This window comes from Thamnophis elegans, chromosome 1 (genome assembly GCF_009769535.1).
Source record: "Thamnophis elegans isolate rThaEle1 chromosome 1, rThaEle1.pri, whole genome shotgun sequence".
Taxonomy (NCBI): domain Eukaryota; kingdom Metazoa; phylum Chordata; class Lepidosauria; order Squamata; family Colubridae; genus Thamnophis; species Thamnophis elegans.
The window spans coordinates 131,054,937-131,069,949 of NC_045541.1; positions in this window are offsets into that span (position 1 = coordinate 131,054,937).

The following is a 15,013-nucleotide window of genomic DNA, read 5'->3' on the forward strand; positions in this document are numbered from 1 at the left end:
AAATAGCTTTACCTCATTTGCACTTTTTTGGCAAAATAAGAATCTCAGCCTTCTTATAAAATGTGAAAGGTTAAATGGGATTTTAATGCACTACTTCTGACTATGTGGAATTGCACCAACATAGGATAAAAAACATTAATTTTTTGAGCCCTGCAACAGTTTTAGTAATACATGTACCGTTTGTTTGTTTGTTTGTTTGTTTATTAGAATTTGACAAACACGAACAAGAATAAAAGGTTTCTGGAATATAAGATACATTTAGGATACAAATACAGGATGTAGGATACAAATTCATTTCTGGAATGTAGGAATCCTTGCGCTCCAACATCTCATCTCATCTTGGAATCTTTGACTTGTTTTAAAAGAAAGATGGTAAATAAACAGCTAAGCAGATAAATAATGTTGTAGCACTTAAAAAACTACTTTAAGAATGACAATACACTTAAGGTATGGCAGGAATCCGATAAAAGCTGAGTCAAGATTCAGATCACAAGTATGTACATCTGCAATGCTAATTGAAACCCCATGTAAGGAAAGAGATTACCAAATTACTTTAAATCTTGGACTACCCAAATTAAAGCACTGTTATTCCATTCTTCCCCAACCCGACCTCTTGGATTACAAACCCTAGAAATTTGCCCATGCTGGGAATTATAGTGGATTTTCCTCCACCACTACCAGCTAAAAAAGAAGAAGGAGAGGGTGCAAGAAATAGAAAACCTGTCAGTTTGACATACATATTGGCATGTTCCTTGAACAAATTATTAAACAGTATGTTGGTGAACAGTGGGATAGGAATGCAACAATTAGCAAGAACCAGCATGGGTTTATACCAAACAAGTCATGCCAGAATAATCTTATTTCATTTTTTAAAAAAGAGTAACTGGCTTAAGAGATCAGGGGGATGCAATGGAAATGACAAAGACTGTTCATTATATTATCATTAATAACACAGATATATATTATTAATAATTAGTTGAAGTGACCCCACCCAGAGAACACTCATAAATGGTTCCATATCAGCATGGTTAGCAGCATTGTGTGTAGTCCCAAGGCCCTTTGTCCTAGGTTCTGAGCGATTCAAAATTTTTATTCATGATCTGGTTATCAGATTTGCAGATGGACAAAATAAGGAGTTATGAAATAGACTTCACACATCTTTTTCTAGGATCACCAGAGATAGGGGCCCCAAAGGGTTGGAGGAATAAGCAAGAATACAAGGAGATAGATAGTATGGATGTGGATATTGAAGATGGAGCCAGCCAAAATAACTCTGATTTAACTTCTATATGTTAGTTAATATGTGAAGGTTTTTCTGAACGTAACAATTTTTACAAAAATTCGGTCCTAGCTTTATGCGGAAGTGTTTTGCTTTGGTTTTTTGTCAATGGGATGAAGGTCTAAGCAAAAACACCTGCCACTATTTTGGCTCTTCAGCCAGCAAAATTAAACATATTATAGTTACTGCTAACACGTTCATGTTATTATTTCTTCTAGTCCTATTCAGCCAGTATTACCTTGTTGGAGATGCAGCTCCAAAAATATTAACTCTACATGTTTAAGTCCTGTGTATTAACCATGCCAAGGACCTTCTCTTTATTATGTCTTCATCTTTGCTCTGATTTGCCACAGACTGGTATTCTAAATTGGGCCATTCTAAAGAACCTATGGAAGTCTGCATAGAGAAAAGAGGCAAATTATGAAATAAAAAGATAGAATGAGAGTTATTGGAATTAGACTTCTTCTAAGACAGGAAAATCAGTTATCAGAGCCAAGAAATCTGAAGAAAATGCAATAAATATGATCCCACACAGCAAGTTTGGTGATCAATGGCATGGCTTGACATAGTTGTGTCTATATAATTCTCTTTCCTAGAAATCAAAAGATATTTACACACAGATGCCGCAAGGCTGCCTTTAGGGAACATTTCAAAAGGCACTTGGTAGTTTTCCCACCATCTCTAGTAGCTCAAGGAGATATGTCATCAAGTCTCAGAGGCAAATCCAAGTTAACCCAGCCTTGGAAATAGCAGACCCAGAAAACCAGACATGGGTCACTGACAGTCTGCTGTCAAAACAAGGAGTGTGAAAAGCTTTCCAGCTATTCCCAGTTTACAAATTGGGTTGTGTTTAATATTTATTCTGCTTTCATTTAAAGTGGACAACTCAAAGACACAGTGAGGGACAAAGGCAAAGGCTAAACTTATGGGTCTTTCAGGTCAGATGTTTGGGGAATGGTGTGGTCTCAAAATACGCACTCATATTAACAATAATTGGGGGGACCACACATTGTGAAGGCTGATGTTCACCTCTATGTCTAAATATATGGACATAAATAAAACAAACTTGGGGTAGAGGTAGGGTTTGTAGAATAATTGCACTCAAAAGTGCCAAGGCTATAAAAACAAGAGATCTATAGAGGGGATACTGTGGCTTTTAACAACAGGTTCAGGTCCATGGACATTAATCACATTAATGTTATTCATCTGTTACTATACCAAACTAAAAATATTTATTATACTACTATAATTAATTGTAATACAATGTATAATAATCATATATATATACTGATGCACTGGCCTTCATCCCCTCCCTTACTCTTATACACACACACACACACACACACACACACACACATACACACAAACCTTAATCAAAATCAAGAATAAGTTTTATATATGGAAGAAAACAATAGATATGGTAAACATAATATTCTATCAGTTCGTCTGGTCATTAGTGAACTTGTGTATCAACAAATATATTTGGTTTCAAGATTCTACCGTAGTTACTGATGCAGCTCTCTTCTACTAAGCTACTCAATGGCATCATAGAAAATGAGAGCGGTCAACAAATCGGAAGCAAAACACTAAAAATGTAGAAGAAATTACTGTAGTTGCAAGGAATGACTAAAAGAAGTATGGGAGAAAATTGTATAATTTGGGGAATTTGGAGTTAGTAACCATCTAGGAGTGGTTTTTTTTTAATTAATTGTTTTATTTAAAGGTGTGAGAGAATTTCACTGCCCACAATTAGCAAAAAAGAAGAAAACAAAAGCAGCCTCTCATCAGAGATTGGGACTGCAGGTTTAGCCCTACCATGCTCAGAAAGTGTAATGTTACTTTCTTTTATACAAATAATTGACAGTCATTCACAACTTTAGGAAAGTGGACATTGTAGCGTGGACAAAACCTACATCCATCTCTCTCTAATAAGTGGGTTAACTTACTTTAAAAGAAATTATCCAGTTCAGTTTGCAATGTGTACCTAAAGGATTTAACAATGTGTTGAATTTGCAGGAGTTCTATTGCATTATACAGGCTTCCTTTCAAAGCTTCCCCCCAGGCACATTAGTTTGCTAGTTGAGATTAAAGATGAAAGTGACAGTGGGCTAAGCCTTTGCCATATGCAGAATGATTCCTGGATCATCATAGGAGTTGGAAATCTGCAGGCCAGAAAAATATAAATTACACAGGCATATGCTTAAAGCACAAAGATAAATACAGAATTTCAAGGTGGTCCTTTTTTTTTGACAGAGTGGACTGTTGTATAATCCACTGGTGAACTAAAGTAATCTTTTACATTCTTCCAGATGCTTTGGAATGAGAAAAAAAGTCTACCAAATTATTAGAAGATGATGTGTATGTATTTAAATCATCCTGCACTTCCTGCCTAAGCAATCTGGCAAGAATACTTTGCAAGTATATGGATCTTGAACTCATTCAGGGGAGAAAATAAAACAATTGTCAAGGAATACTACCAGGGATATTGGCTTATCTCTCTGTATTCTAGAAAAACAATAGTCTTTGATTTTATTTGGAAACAGTGTTGGTTTCAACAGAGATCCTGTCCCATCTCCGAATGTTCTGATTTATTTCAAATAGTTTTTCTACAGATTTTTCCTGGCTATTTTATCAGCGAAAAAACAAAAACAACCACCATTTCCAAGGTTATATGAGATGCATTCTTTATGATTGCAGATGAGGGGATCCTCTGGTGGGTAAAGAGACTATAAAGATGAAGATAGTACAATGAAACCCCCAGAAGACAATGTAGTAGACCATGGGGCCATGTCTCATCTTGTAAGGACAAAGCAGCTTACTCTGCTGGAAAGAATATTATACTGGGAAAATGTTTGTCTGCCAGGGAAGACCCTGGAAACAATCCGCCCTAAAGAGGTTAGGAGAGGAATGTTGAACTCCTGGGAGCTTTTGTAAGGACCTCCTTCTTCCCCCTCACCCCTGCGAACACTTTTTTTCCTTGGTGGCCCCAGGAAGAACACTCCTCCAGGCTTCCAAAGGAGTTCAATCCCCCTATGCTGCTGGGAAAGGGGAGGCCATGTTTAATATAATAGAATGCTACACAATACACATTTCTAATTCCCTTTCATGAACAGGAGGAAAGGTCTGACCCCAACAACAAGAAGAAACACAATGATGAAGGCCACTATAGCTTCATTGACCAGAGAAGTCCCATAGGTGACTCCACTCTATCAGGAACTCACAAAGAAATTAAGGAGATAACAGCTGGGCCTGATGGGAAAGTATTCTAGAAGAGCCTCACAAAACTAAGACTTGGGACTGGTATTCAATTCCATGGCTTGCACTGAAACAGAATGAAGTCTGAATCAAACCAACTTTGATCAATGTAACCGAATAAGACAAACACTGATGTTTTCACTGATAAATATCTATGATCTGTATTGTATTTTAACAGGGTTATTGAACTTTGCCTGTAGAACTGAATCCATTTGGTAAATCTATGAAAGATATACCTGCTTTCTTCTTAATTCAGAGACTCTGGGGTATTTATAAAAAGCTTTTTATGCAAACTATTACTGGTCCCATTTTCATGCCTTATTCTAAAATATATCTATTTCTTAATTTAATATTGATAAAAAATCAATACACCCTATCATGGCACCTACAAGTAGATGTAGCATAATAGAAGCCCGTGGGAGTGAGGAGGCACACTGAACCACAAAGGTCCTAATACTGCTGTGTTGCAACACTGCCACTTTCATTACATACATGTCTCCCCAGAATGTGTATGATTGTTTCATTACCCAAACTAGTTAATGTCATCAGTGACTAGCACTGATGGTATTATCCAGTTTGGATAATGAAATGTCTGCAAGAAGCAATCAAGCTCAGAGAGCATCCAGGACCCCATATTTCAACACTGAACTACAAATATTCTCCTTTAGTGGTGTACATATGATCAGTGGAGCTGGGAATGAAATTGTACATCTTGGAAAAACTACATCATTTTTATTATCCTGCAGAAAGGAAAGGGGAACTAAATATTGCAAAGTGGACAGAATAATGTATATACAGGCAATACTCATAAGTCAGGGCTGTCAAACTCATGGGTCAGATGCACTGGGCACACCCACGCCCAGTTTAGTGAAGGGGGAAAAGGTTGCGATACGTCAGGACACCACTGTGACAATGCAAGTTTGACATCCTTAGATGTTAAACCTGGATTTTAAACCCATAATTTATGAAGTTATACATACTTCAAGAATGATTTGGAAGAAACGCTTCAGACTTTGTGCCAGTACAGCATCTCTCTGCTATTCAATAAAGCAGCCCAACATTTTTTCAGGATCTAGCATAAGCCTGAAAAGAAGATGCCACTGTTTCAAGAGTTAAATTAATCTGAATGATTGAATCTCTTAAAGCATCGTTGGATAAGGAAGCAAAGCTGCTTTCATATAATACTAAGTATAGGGGAGAGGTTAACAATATCAGGCATAGTCAAAAGCAAGCAAATTGCATTGTAGCTAGCATTGTATGTGACACTGACCCAAGTGAATAGAGATGGAAATCTTATAAAAACTTTATCTATGGGGACATAATATAATTTAACACCCAGATCTCTCTATTCTGAGAACTTAAGAGAAGATGGACTGCTATACAATTCTGATAGATATTCCTGTCCGAAATTCCACTGAGCACCAGGATCTGGATAGCTCCTAAATCTAATGGAATTTATATAGCACTCCATTGCCTTGATAGAGGGTAGGAAACCTATAGAAAAAAAATATTTGGCCATGTATATAAGGTGAGTCCTAAATAGGATGAAATTGCTTCCTGTTAGCTAATCTAGCAGTTTTCTAGCTGCAAAACAGTCATTATTATTACAGAGTTATTACATTTATATCACAGCACCTCGTAGTATAATAATATTAGTCTTCCTTGTGGCCCCTTCCTTGTGAAGAGTTACTTCAGGAGCTCAATATCCACAACTCCCAGTAGCAGAAATTATACTTTTTTTCAACTTTATATTTTCCCTTTGTATAGCTCTCATGTTATTTTCATCTCCCCCAATTTCTCTGGTTTCAATTACTTTTGAAATGCTGATGCCAATTCAAACATGGCATAATCCTGACTGTTCTTTCAATATAAGTTCTGGCTTTTCAGATGTAATTTAGTAGATGTATGGCCGGAGTGGGGCTACCAGATCTGGATTGCAAAAATCCATTTAGCAGATCTTCCAAATGTTTACAGCCCAGATATTATAGATCTACTTCATGGTGATAAGCTCTTGTTAATGTAGTGAGTTAAATTCTAACAATAATCCATACTTAGAGAGGATTTCCAATCATGTCAGCTGACTTCAGCATTTGATCTCATTTCTTTCTTGCTCAGGTACAGAATAGCATGTTTTAAGCAAACATTTTGCAACAGTGAAGTTTTGTGGAGCTTTAGGTCACTGGTTCCATACAGGAAGGCACTCTTGGTTTATTACCCCTCTTGAAATTTCCAGCATGTTGGTAAAGAGAAATGTTGGCTTGATTTAAGAAACCACCACAAGTATGCATCAGTGCCTAGTTGCTTGAAGTTTTGATTCCTGCTTCTTTCATTTTGAGTGCATAAGGGACAAGGAAATGTGTTGGTTACAATGCAATGAAAAAGATTACCCTCTTTCCATCATTTCATCTACTGCTGTATCTTATTATGCTGGCGAGGGTGCCTTAGATAAAAAGCCTGGTTATGTACTTGATGGCATGATGTGAAGTTTTCAGGACAGTAGGAATTGGTTGCTATATGTTTTACCAGATTGCAAGCAGGACATTGAGTAATGTTTTGGTATGCTCCTATTAACCAGCTGAACAGAGGAAACTCATTAGTTTTATTGAGATATTGAAGAAGTAGACTCATTCTGCAAGTATGTCTATATTGTGATTGATGATGGAGTGAAAGTCATTGGTGGTGGTTGATGTCATAATGGAATCTCACGAGAGATTCATTTCTATGTGTTTAGGTGATGAAAATGTCATAATCTGAGAGGCTTTAGGAAGTGAAAATTAAGAAAGTGTTGTTCTGGATCAGCCATGAAGATGTTGGCATATTTAGGACCTGTCCATATTGTTTCCAAAATGTGAAATAATGTTGTTTATCATCATTACCCCTACATATAATCCACTCTGTCCCACCCATCCCTGTAATCACCCTCAGAGATCACAAGTTTCTGGTCTTTTAAATTCTTAATTATGCTATAAAATTCAAGCTAATGAAAGGCATGCATTATCCATCTGATATATATGATATACCTATGCAAATCCCAATTAGGTTTTGCAGGCAGTCTAATAGAGATTGAATATCATGCAATAAGATGCCAATAGTTCACACCTTTTAAAACAAGCAATAGGCCTGTGTGCTCCAGTAATGGTGAGCAGGAATGAACAAGGCATTAACAGGGCACTAAAGGGCCAAAATTATCCAGTCCTTTCGGAATCGAGATGAGTGCCAAGGTCACAAATGAGAGCACTGGGAAGAACTGTGTGAGATTTGTGATGCTTGTTTTTTTATCATATATATGAGAAAGGGCAAGAAGTAGGAGATGCATTTGCAGTACAGTGAAACCTTGCTTTTATGAATTAATTGAAGGGAGTCCATTATTAAATAATGTTCATTAAACTGTAGAGTACATAATTGCAGCAATTTTATACAATTAGCATGACATTGTCACTAACATAATTATACAAGGGTACATTGATGCAAATGACATATTTTATGAAAAATGAATGCAAATTACCTTTATGTGCTATTACATTACCTGTAGTGACATACATTTCAACAGGATTCAGCTCTCTGTAGGTGAAGTCCCATTACAGGCTTCTGAGTTGTAAACAACCAAAATCCAAACTAAAACACTTTTAAAACCTCTACCATAATTACTCTTTCATTTACAAATGTAACCTAGAAAGTGAAAGACATGTGATTCTGACCACAGCTGTTACTATCATAGCTATCTTACATTTAACAGCAAGTTCAGTCTAGTGACCTTGGAGCAAAGAACAACTAGAGCCAAATGCTGGTGCAATTGTAATGGCAAAATTTCTTGTGCAAAATTACCTACACAGCCAGATGCATTGGCCACAGAAAGTGAGTTATGGGATTAAATTGATCTCATTTAATTTATTTATTTTTATAAACTATTCCAGGGATCTGCAAATTTTATAGCAGTGGATATACTTATACAATTTTGTACTATGTAGTATCAAGAAATAAAAGCTTTAAAACTTGAATTAACAAATTATCAAAACATTACAAGAATTTTGTATGAAATGTAATTTATTGTCCATTTTTAAAGACTTAAAACCACTGCAATTTAGCAAATTAAGTACTTTCCTCTTTTTAGCTGCCAGATTAACTAGCATAAAACACTGAAAAATTAAAGTGCTTGATTTTGGGGATTAATGACATTTAAGGATAAGAAAATGCACAGGCTAAAAATGAACATTATGACTTTTGAAATCTATAATAAAGAAGAACTATTCAAATCTAATTATCATTTCTTAGAACATTTGTTTTTTAGCAAAATTTGTATGAACAGATGTCTTTGACAGAAATATTGAATAAATATGTTGTCTCCCATTTTTCTATAAAAAAGGAGTATATACCTGTGTGTGTATCACCTATATACATTTCCATATCAAGTTTTTATTTGATTTTGTTCTTCATTCATTTTCTTTTTTTCTTATTCTGTATTTGCTTCCTTAATCTTCAATGTCCTTTTGCTTCAATGAAAAGCAATAAAGATTAAAGAATTATGTAAGAAGTGGTCAAAATTGCAAGATTTTTTTTGCAAGAATATATCTAAATAGAGAGAGAGAGAGAGAGAGAGAGAGAGAGAGAGAGAGAGAGAGAGAGAGAGAGAGAGAGTTCTTCCTTTTTAAAATTTGTTTTTAGTAGTGATCAAGCGTCATCTAGTGGCTATATGAATGCCATAGCATCCACAGACAGAATTATCCCCAGGTTATTCCATTTCTATCAAAGAAAGTTTATGTGAAAGCTGCTAGTTCAAAATATTCTCTCTTTCCAAGCCAGTGTACAGCTAGTAAGCTATCTATCTATCTATCTATCTATCTATCTATCTATCTATCTATCTATCTATCTATCATCTATCTATCTATCTATCTATCTATCTATCTATCTATCTATCTATCTATCTATCTATCACCCATCTCGCAGTTCAAGTGACTCTAAGTGGTTTACATCAAGATAAAACAAACATTCAATGGTTGTAAATTAAAAAATGGATTGAAATTACGAAAATTAAAACAAGCTTTAAAAAACCCCAAAGGTTTGGAGTGGAGAGGCAGGGTGCTTCCTCTATTAGTTCACCAACCAACTCCAGTCAACAGCTTCTCCTTCAGGGCCCCATGCCACTTGACATATTCAGGTTTTAAGGCTTTTCCCGGAGGCTAAAAGAGAGGGGCCGATTTTATCTCCCAAGGCAAGATATTCCAAGGGGCTGGAGCAGTGGCAGAAAAGGCTCTTCTTCTGGATCCCACCAGTCAAAATTCCTTGGCTGAGGAGATTCACAGTATGTCCTTTAATAAGAAATATATAGGAATATTCACATTGTTTGATTGTGCTTTAATACCAGCTCAAGAAAAATTGCAAATATCTGCAGTCTCTACATAAAACACATTTGTACAATGTAAGTCAATTAAGTAGCAGAAGAAATAGTTTTAACAGTTTTGTGGCAGGAATTAATGCTCAGAATATTTGATGGCTTAATTATTCTGATGCTGAATTTAGATAAGTAAAATTACATCTAATTATATACTGGTTGGATTGACACATTGGTCTTAGCCTTATGTAATGTAATTTGGCTAATTACAGGATCTATGGACCCTGCCATGAATCGTTAAGCAAACTGTCTTATTACAATCTGTGATTCTAGCAATAAGAGATAATTGGTAAAACTTTTATAATTCATATTCCTAACTGGTGCCGTCCTAAAACTGTCCCATCACTAATCACAGTTAGGCCTATTTCTTATTATCATTTCTGTTGGGAATTGTTTTCTTATAACTGCTAGATTAATGGCTTTGATATTTTTTTCAGGAAATACTGAAGTTCACTGAAAGCTGCTTACGCCCAAGGAAAAGAATAACAGCAGGCAAGCATATCCAAAATATAATCTTCCTACAACTACCAATCTTTCCAGAGTACCATATATAATAACTGAAATAAACTGGGCAATGGGGTTTAGCTTCAGTTTCTATGAATCAGTGATAAGAACAGTATTCCAAATAAACCAAACCAGTGTTTTAAAACATGCTGCACTACCTTCCTCAATATTCAAGGATTCAGTAGTTCAATCCTTAGGTTATAATCATTCAGCTATTGTTCGAAGTTACAACAGCACTGAACAAAAGGGATTTATGATTGGTCCTTAAAGGTCTGGCCATTGCAGCACCCTTGTGCTGATTGTGATTCAGGTGCTTGGCCTTTGCAGTGTCTGGCAGCTATATAAGCACCATTTCTGACCTTCCTGTTGATTTCCTATAAGCAATGTTAGCATAGAAGCTGACAGGAAAGTTTGAAAATTCAGTAAGTTCCGGAAAGTCACTCCCACTACTTTTCTTCCCAAGAAATCCTGCCAAGAATCTCATACTCCATAGCAGTCTCCTGCCTGCCTACACTGCATAGCATCCACCAGCCTGCAGCACCCCCATCACCCTGGAATCCCTGCCAGTCTACCCATGTTCCATGCCTGCCCATGATGTCCACCACAACCACCCCACTCCATAGTGTCCACCCATGGCCCCCACTGGTCTATCCACAGCCCCCACCAACCCTTTGTACTCTGTAGCACCACCCACAATGCCACACCTCCCCAGTCCTTTCCTGGGACTCCTGGCTCTTCCCAGTTAACCTGCACAGCCCTGGGGTTACAATAGCAACTAGAACTGCCAGGATTGTTATGGCGAAATGATATGGTTACATGATGACTTGCTTTATAACAGCATCACGCAGCAACACAAATTCCAGTTCCAATTGTTGTTGTAATCTGAGATTACCTGTAGACAAATCAACATAAATCATAAGACAGAGCATTTGAATACTGCTTTTCAATGATGGGTGCAATGATGGAGCTTTTTTTTTCCTGAAAGTAACTTTTGCTCTGGAGATTGCCAGTGTAAAAGAGCAGGAAGACATCCCTGAGCTGTATGAAAAGATGTTGTAGACGCAAATCTCAACTCTTGAGTAAAGGCCGAATTCCAACTCTTATCGTTTTGCGAAGGCTGGGTCAGAGTTCCAGGAGTTGTGTACGATATGTATGTCCTATGGAAACAGAGTAACTCATGGATGTTTAGCTTTACTGCAAGCTCAAATATAACCAGCCAAAGAACATGCAAGTGCCATCAATGCTTAATCCAGGATAAAATTAGAACTCTGAAGAATTCATGACCTGGCCAGACTTTCTTGTTTTGTCTGAAATTTAAATTTACAAAATGAAATGGGCTCTTTATAGGCTTTATTATGTAATCCTACCTACCAATTCTGAGGAGCAACATTATAAACAGTATATGCTCATATTTCCTTATATGAGCATCATAATAAAACATAATTCCACAAGTATGTGGGCAGCAATATAGTTTAATATGTTCTGGTTTAGATGCATCATAACCTTGGCTACCTTTGAAATACCAAACACCACACATGACCTTGATAAATGCACAAAGCTGGCAGTTCCTCTTACAGTCCTCCTCACAATCTTTTCTGCAATTGGTTTTAGATATGGTAATTTCCCTAAATTAATTTAAAAGATGGCTTAACAGAACCAGCAAAGCACTTTACCACTCAGTGATGCTATTTTCATAATAGAAATTGAAACAATATTTTATTAGTCCTTCACTTTTTTCATCTACTTAACATATTAGTGCAATCTCGATCATTATTTAGAACCATGAAATAAGATTGTGTAACCCAAAGGGAAAGCTTCAACTTCATTCTTCTAAACATTTTCCTACATTGAACTATAAAGTACTTGTAACAGAGGAAATTTAAAACCCACTTTATAAGACAGCCACTCCTAAGGGAAAAGTAATCAAATAGTTATCCTAGGAGGGCAAAAGTTTCTCACTAAGTCCACATTGCTTTCTTGATCTGACATTAGACACTCTTCATTGGCAGAGTATTGTAGGGAAGAAAATTGCTCCAAGTGGCCCAACCATCTGTAACTGATTTAGTAGTGAGCCATGAGGAACAAAACCTCAGAGAGGTCACTGAAGCTCCTGAGTCATAACAGGATGTCTTTTTTTCCCACTGCTTTAAGTCCAAGACATGTGTTTGTCTTTTGGGATTATGTTCTTCAGAACTGAGTTCCACTTGCATTTATTTTCATCCCTGTCTTAAATTACAGAGATCCGTAGCATTTTATCTTCAGAATTAGTTTACACTGCTGGCTAGATTTCCATATTTAGGGGCAACCACAGGGAGGGTCAAAAAGTCAAGATTGTGGAAGCTCCTACTTTTTTACATTTATCGCACACACTTTATCCCACTAAATTAGACTGTGGAAAGTTGTTGTTTAAACAACAACTTGGAGATTCATTTTACTTTCAGAAGGCATGCACTTAGCTGTGCTTTAGATAGAGAAAACGTATACATGCAAGTGTTGATAAGACAGCTCCTGAAATGCATTTTCTTGGATAGGAGAGACCTCTAGGGTCAAACAGCTACACACAAGCTCTATTTAAATGTAATCCTAAAGCTCTTCTTTAGCATACTGCTCAAAGCAAGCTTCACACAATTTCAGTTGTGCCCTTGACACAACTGCTGGTCAAATACTTCTTTTCAGTTTCTACAATCACATTTTAGTTTCTTTTGAATTCTAAATTGTGACTGATATCTTTTTCAATTTATTAAAATAAGGCAGTTTTGCTCATCAGCCAGAAGCTGCCTTGTTTCTGTTAAAATGAAGGGTATGTATCAAAGTTCAAGCCAACCATTAAACTGTTTATTTTTTTTAAAATCATACTATGTTGAAGAAGATGAAAAACAAATGATATTACAACTTAACCACACTCATACTTGGATATCTTTTAAAACAAAATCAAGAGAAATGCATGCTTCCAATTTGCTTCACTGTGGAAGTGCAATGGGTGTTTTAACAGCCTAAGTTTGGATTGCAATAGTAAATATATTGTAAAAACTGCATAAACTTTGGAAGGATCAAGCATAAAGTGTCACATCTTTTCACTGTGGTTTGAATAGAAATAGCCTTGGAAACCTTCATGGTTACCATAAATGTTAACTTTATGGTAAAATTTATGATTCCTCCTTTTTTTTACTGTATAAGCAAGAAAACACAATATATTATGGCTATGCAAGGCATTTGTCAGAGTTGTTACACACAGCATGTGTGGAAATACCTCTTTGAAGCAATAAAGCATATGGATCTCTTGCTTTAAAAGCTATTGTGTCATCATATACGTGTATATCCTCAGACGATTACTGTCACTAAAATATGTGAATGCACGCACATGGAGAGAACAACTTTTGAAGCAGCCAAACAAGGCTTCTGACAGCTCTAATTCTTCAACCATAACCTGCATGGGAGAAAGTTGATTTGATGCAGTGGATATGACACCAGGCAGCAATTCTTATGACACCAAACCAATAGGGTTACTTTGGGCCACTCTCTCTCTCCTAGGAAGGAGGCAATGACAAGGCACTTCCAAAAACATTATAAAGAAAACTGTAGGGAAAGGGGGAAGGGGGAGGAGGAAGGGGAAACAAAGCAAAGCAAAACAAAACAAAACCATGTACAGGCCCCTTAAGGAAGCATGTGACGATGAGAATCACAATTCATATTTATAATCTCAAATACTGGATGGAATAGAAGCTACTCTATTTTATATTATTGAGACTTTTGCTTGCACCACTTTAATCAGGCAATCATTTTAAAGAACTGATCTCTTCCTAGTGGCTATATTGCTGTGCATAAGTCTTCCAACAAAGCTAGCAATAAAATGCCTTCTGGAATTACCACAGAATATTTCCTGTAAATAACTTGGTGGGATGAAATCTGTTCCACAATTATTACATAAAGATTCTCATTATTCTATAATCTCAATTCAGCCTGTAGAGCAAATGGGGTTGTAACCTTACAGCAGTGACGTGTGGTGAGGTTTATGGCTGGTGAGGCACTGATGACATCACAATCTTTTTTATAAAATGCCTTTGTAATACAGGGGTTTTTAATAAAAGGATCCACACTGGTTTGTCCCATCCTTGTGCGTTTCAAAGGGATGGCGGGCAAGAGCGTATCACCAAGGACCATATGCGGTGACCACCAGTGGCCAACAACAAGAGATTTGGGGGGGATCAAGGAGCCGAGGAGTTCCTTGTTGTGTTTTCCACAAGGGATGACAGTCCCTCCGAGGGGGCGGGGAGCAGAGAGAGAGAGAGAGATGAGGATGATGATGATGATGATGATGATGATGACAATTAAGAATCAAAAGCCATTTGAGTTTGACAATATAATACGTTACCCAAAATTATAAATAATCTTCTTTTCAGACGCATTTTTTTGCCATTTGTTATTTTCTTTTTAAAAAATCAGACTTGCTTCCAATTTGTGCCTTCTGGCAAACTAGTTTTCTTGGCAAGAGATCTAGCTTGCCATTGCTTTCACCATAGGTCTGAGAAAGTTTCTTTCTTTTCTTTTCCTTTCTTTCCTTTCTTTCTTCTTTTCTCTTCCTTTCT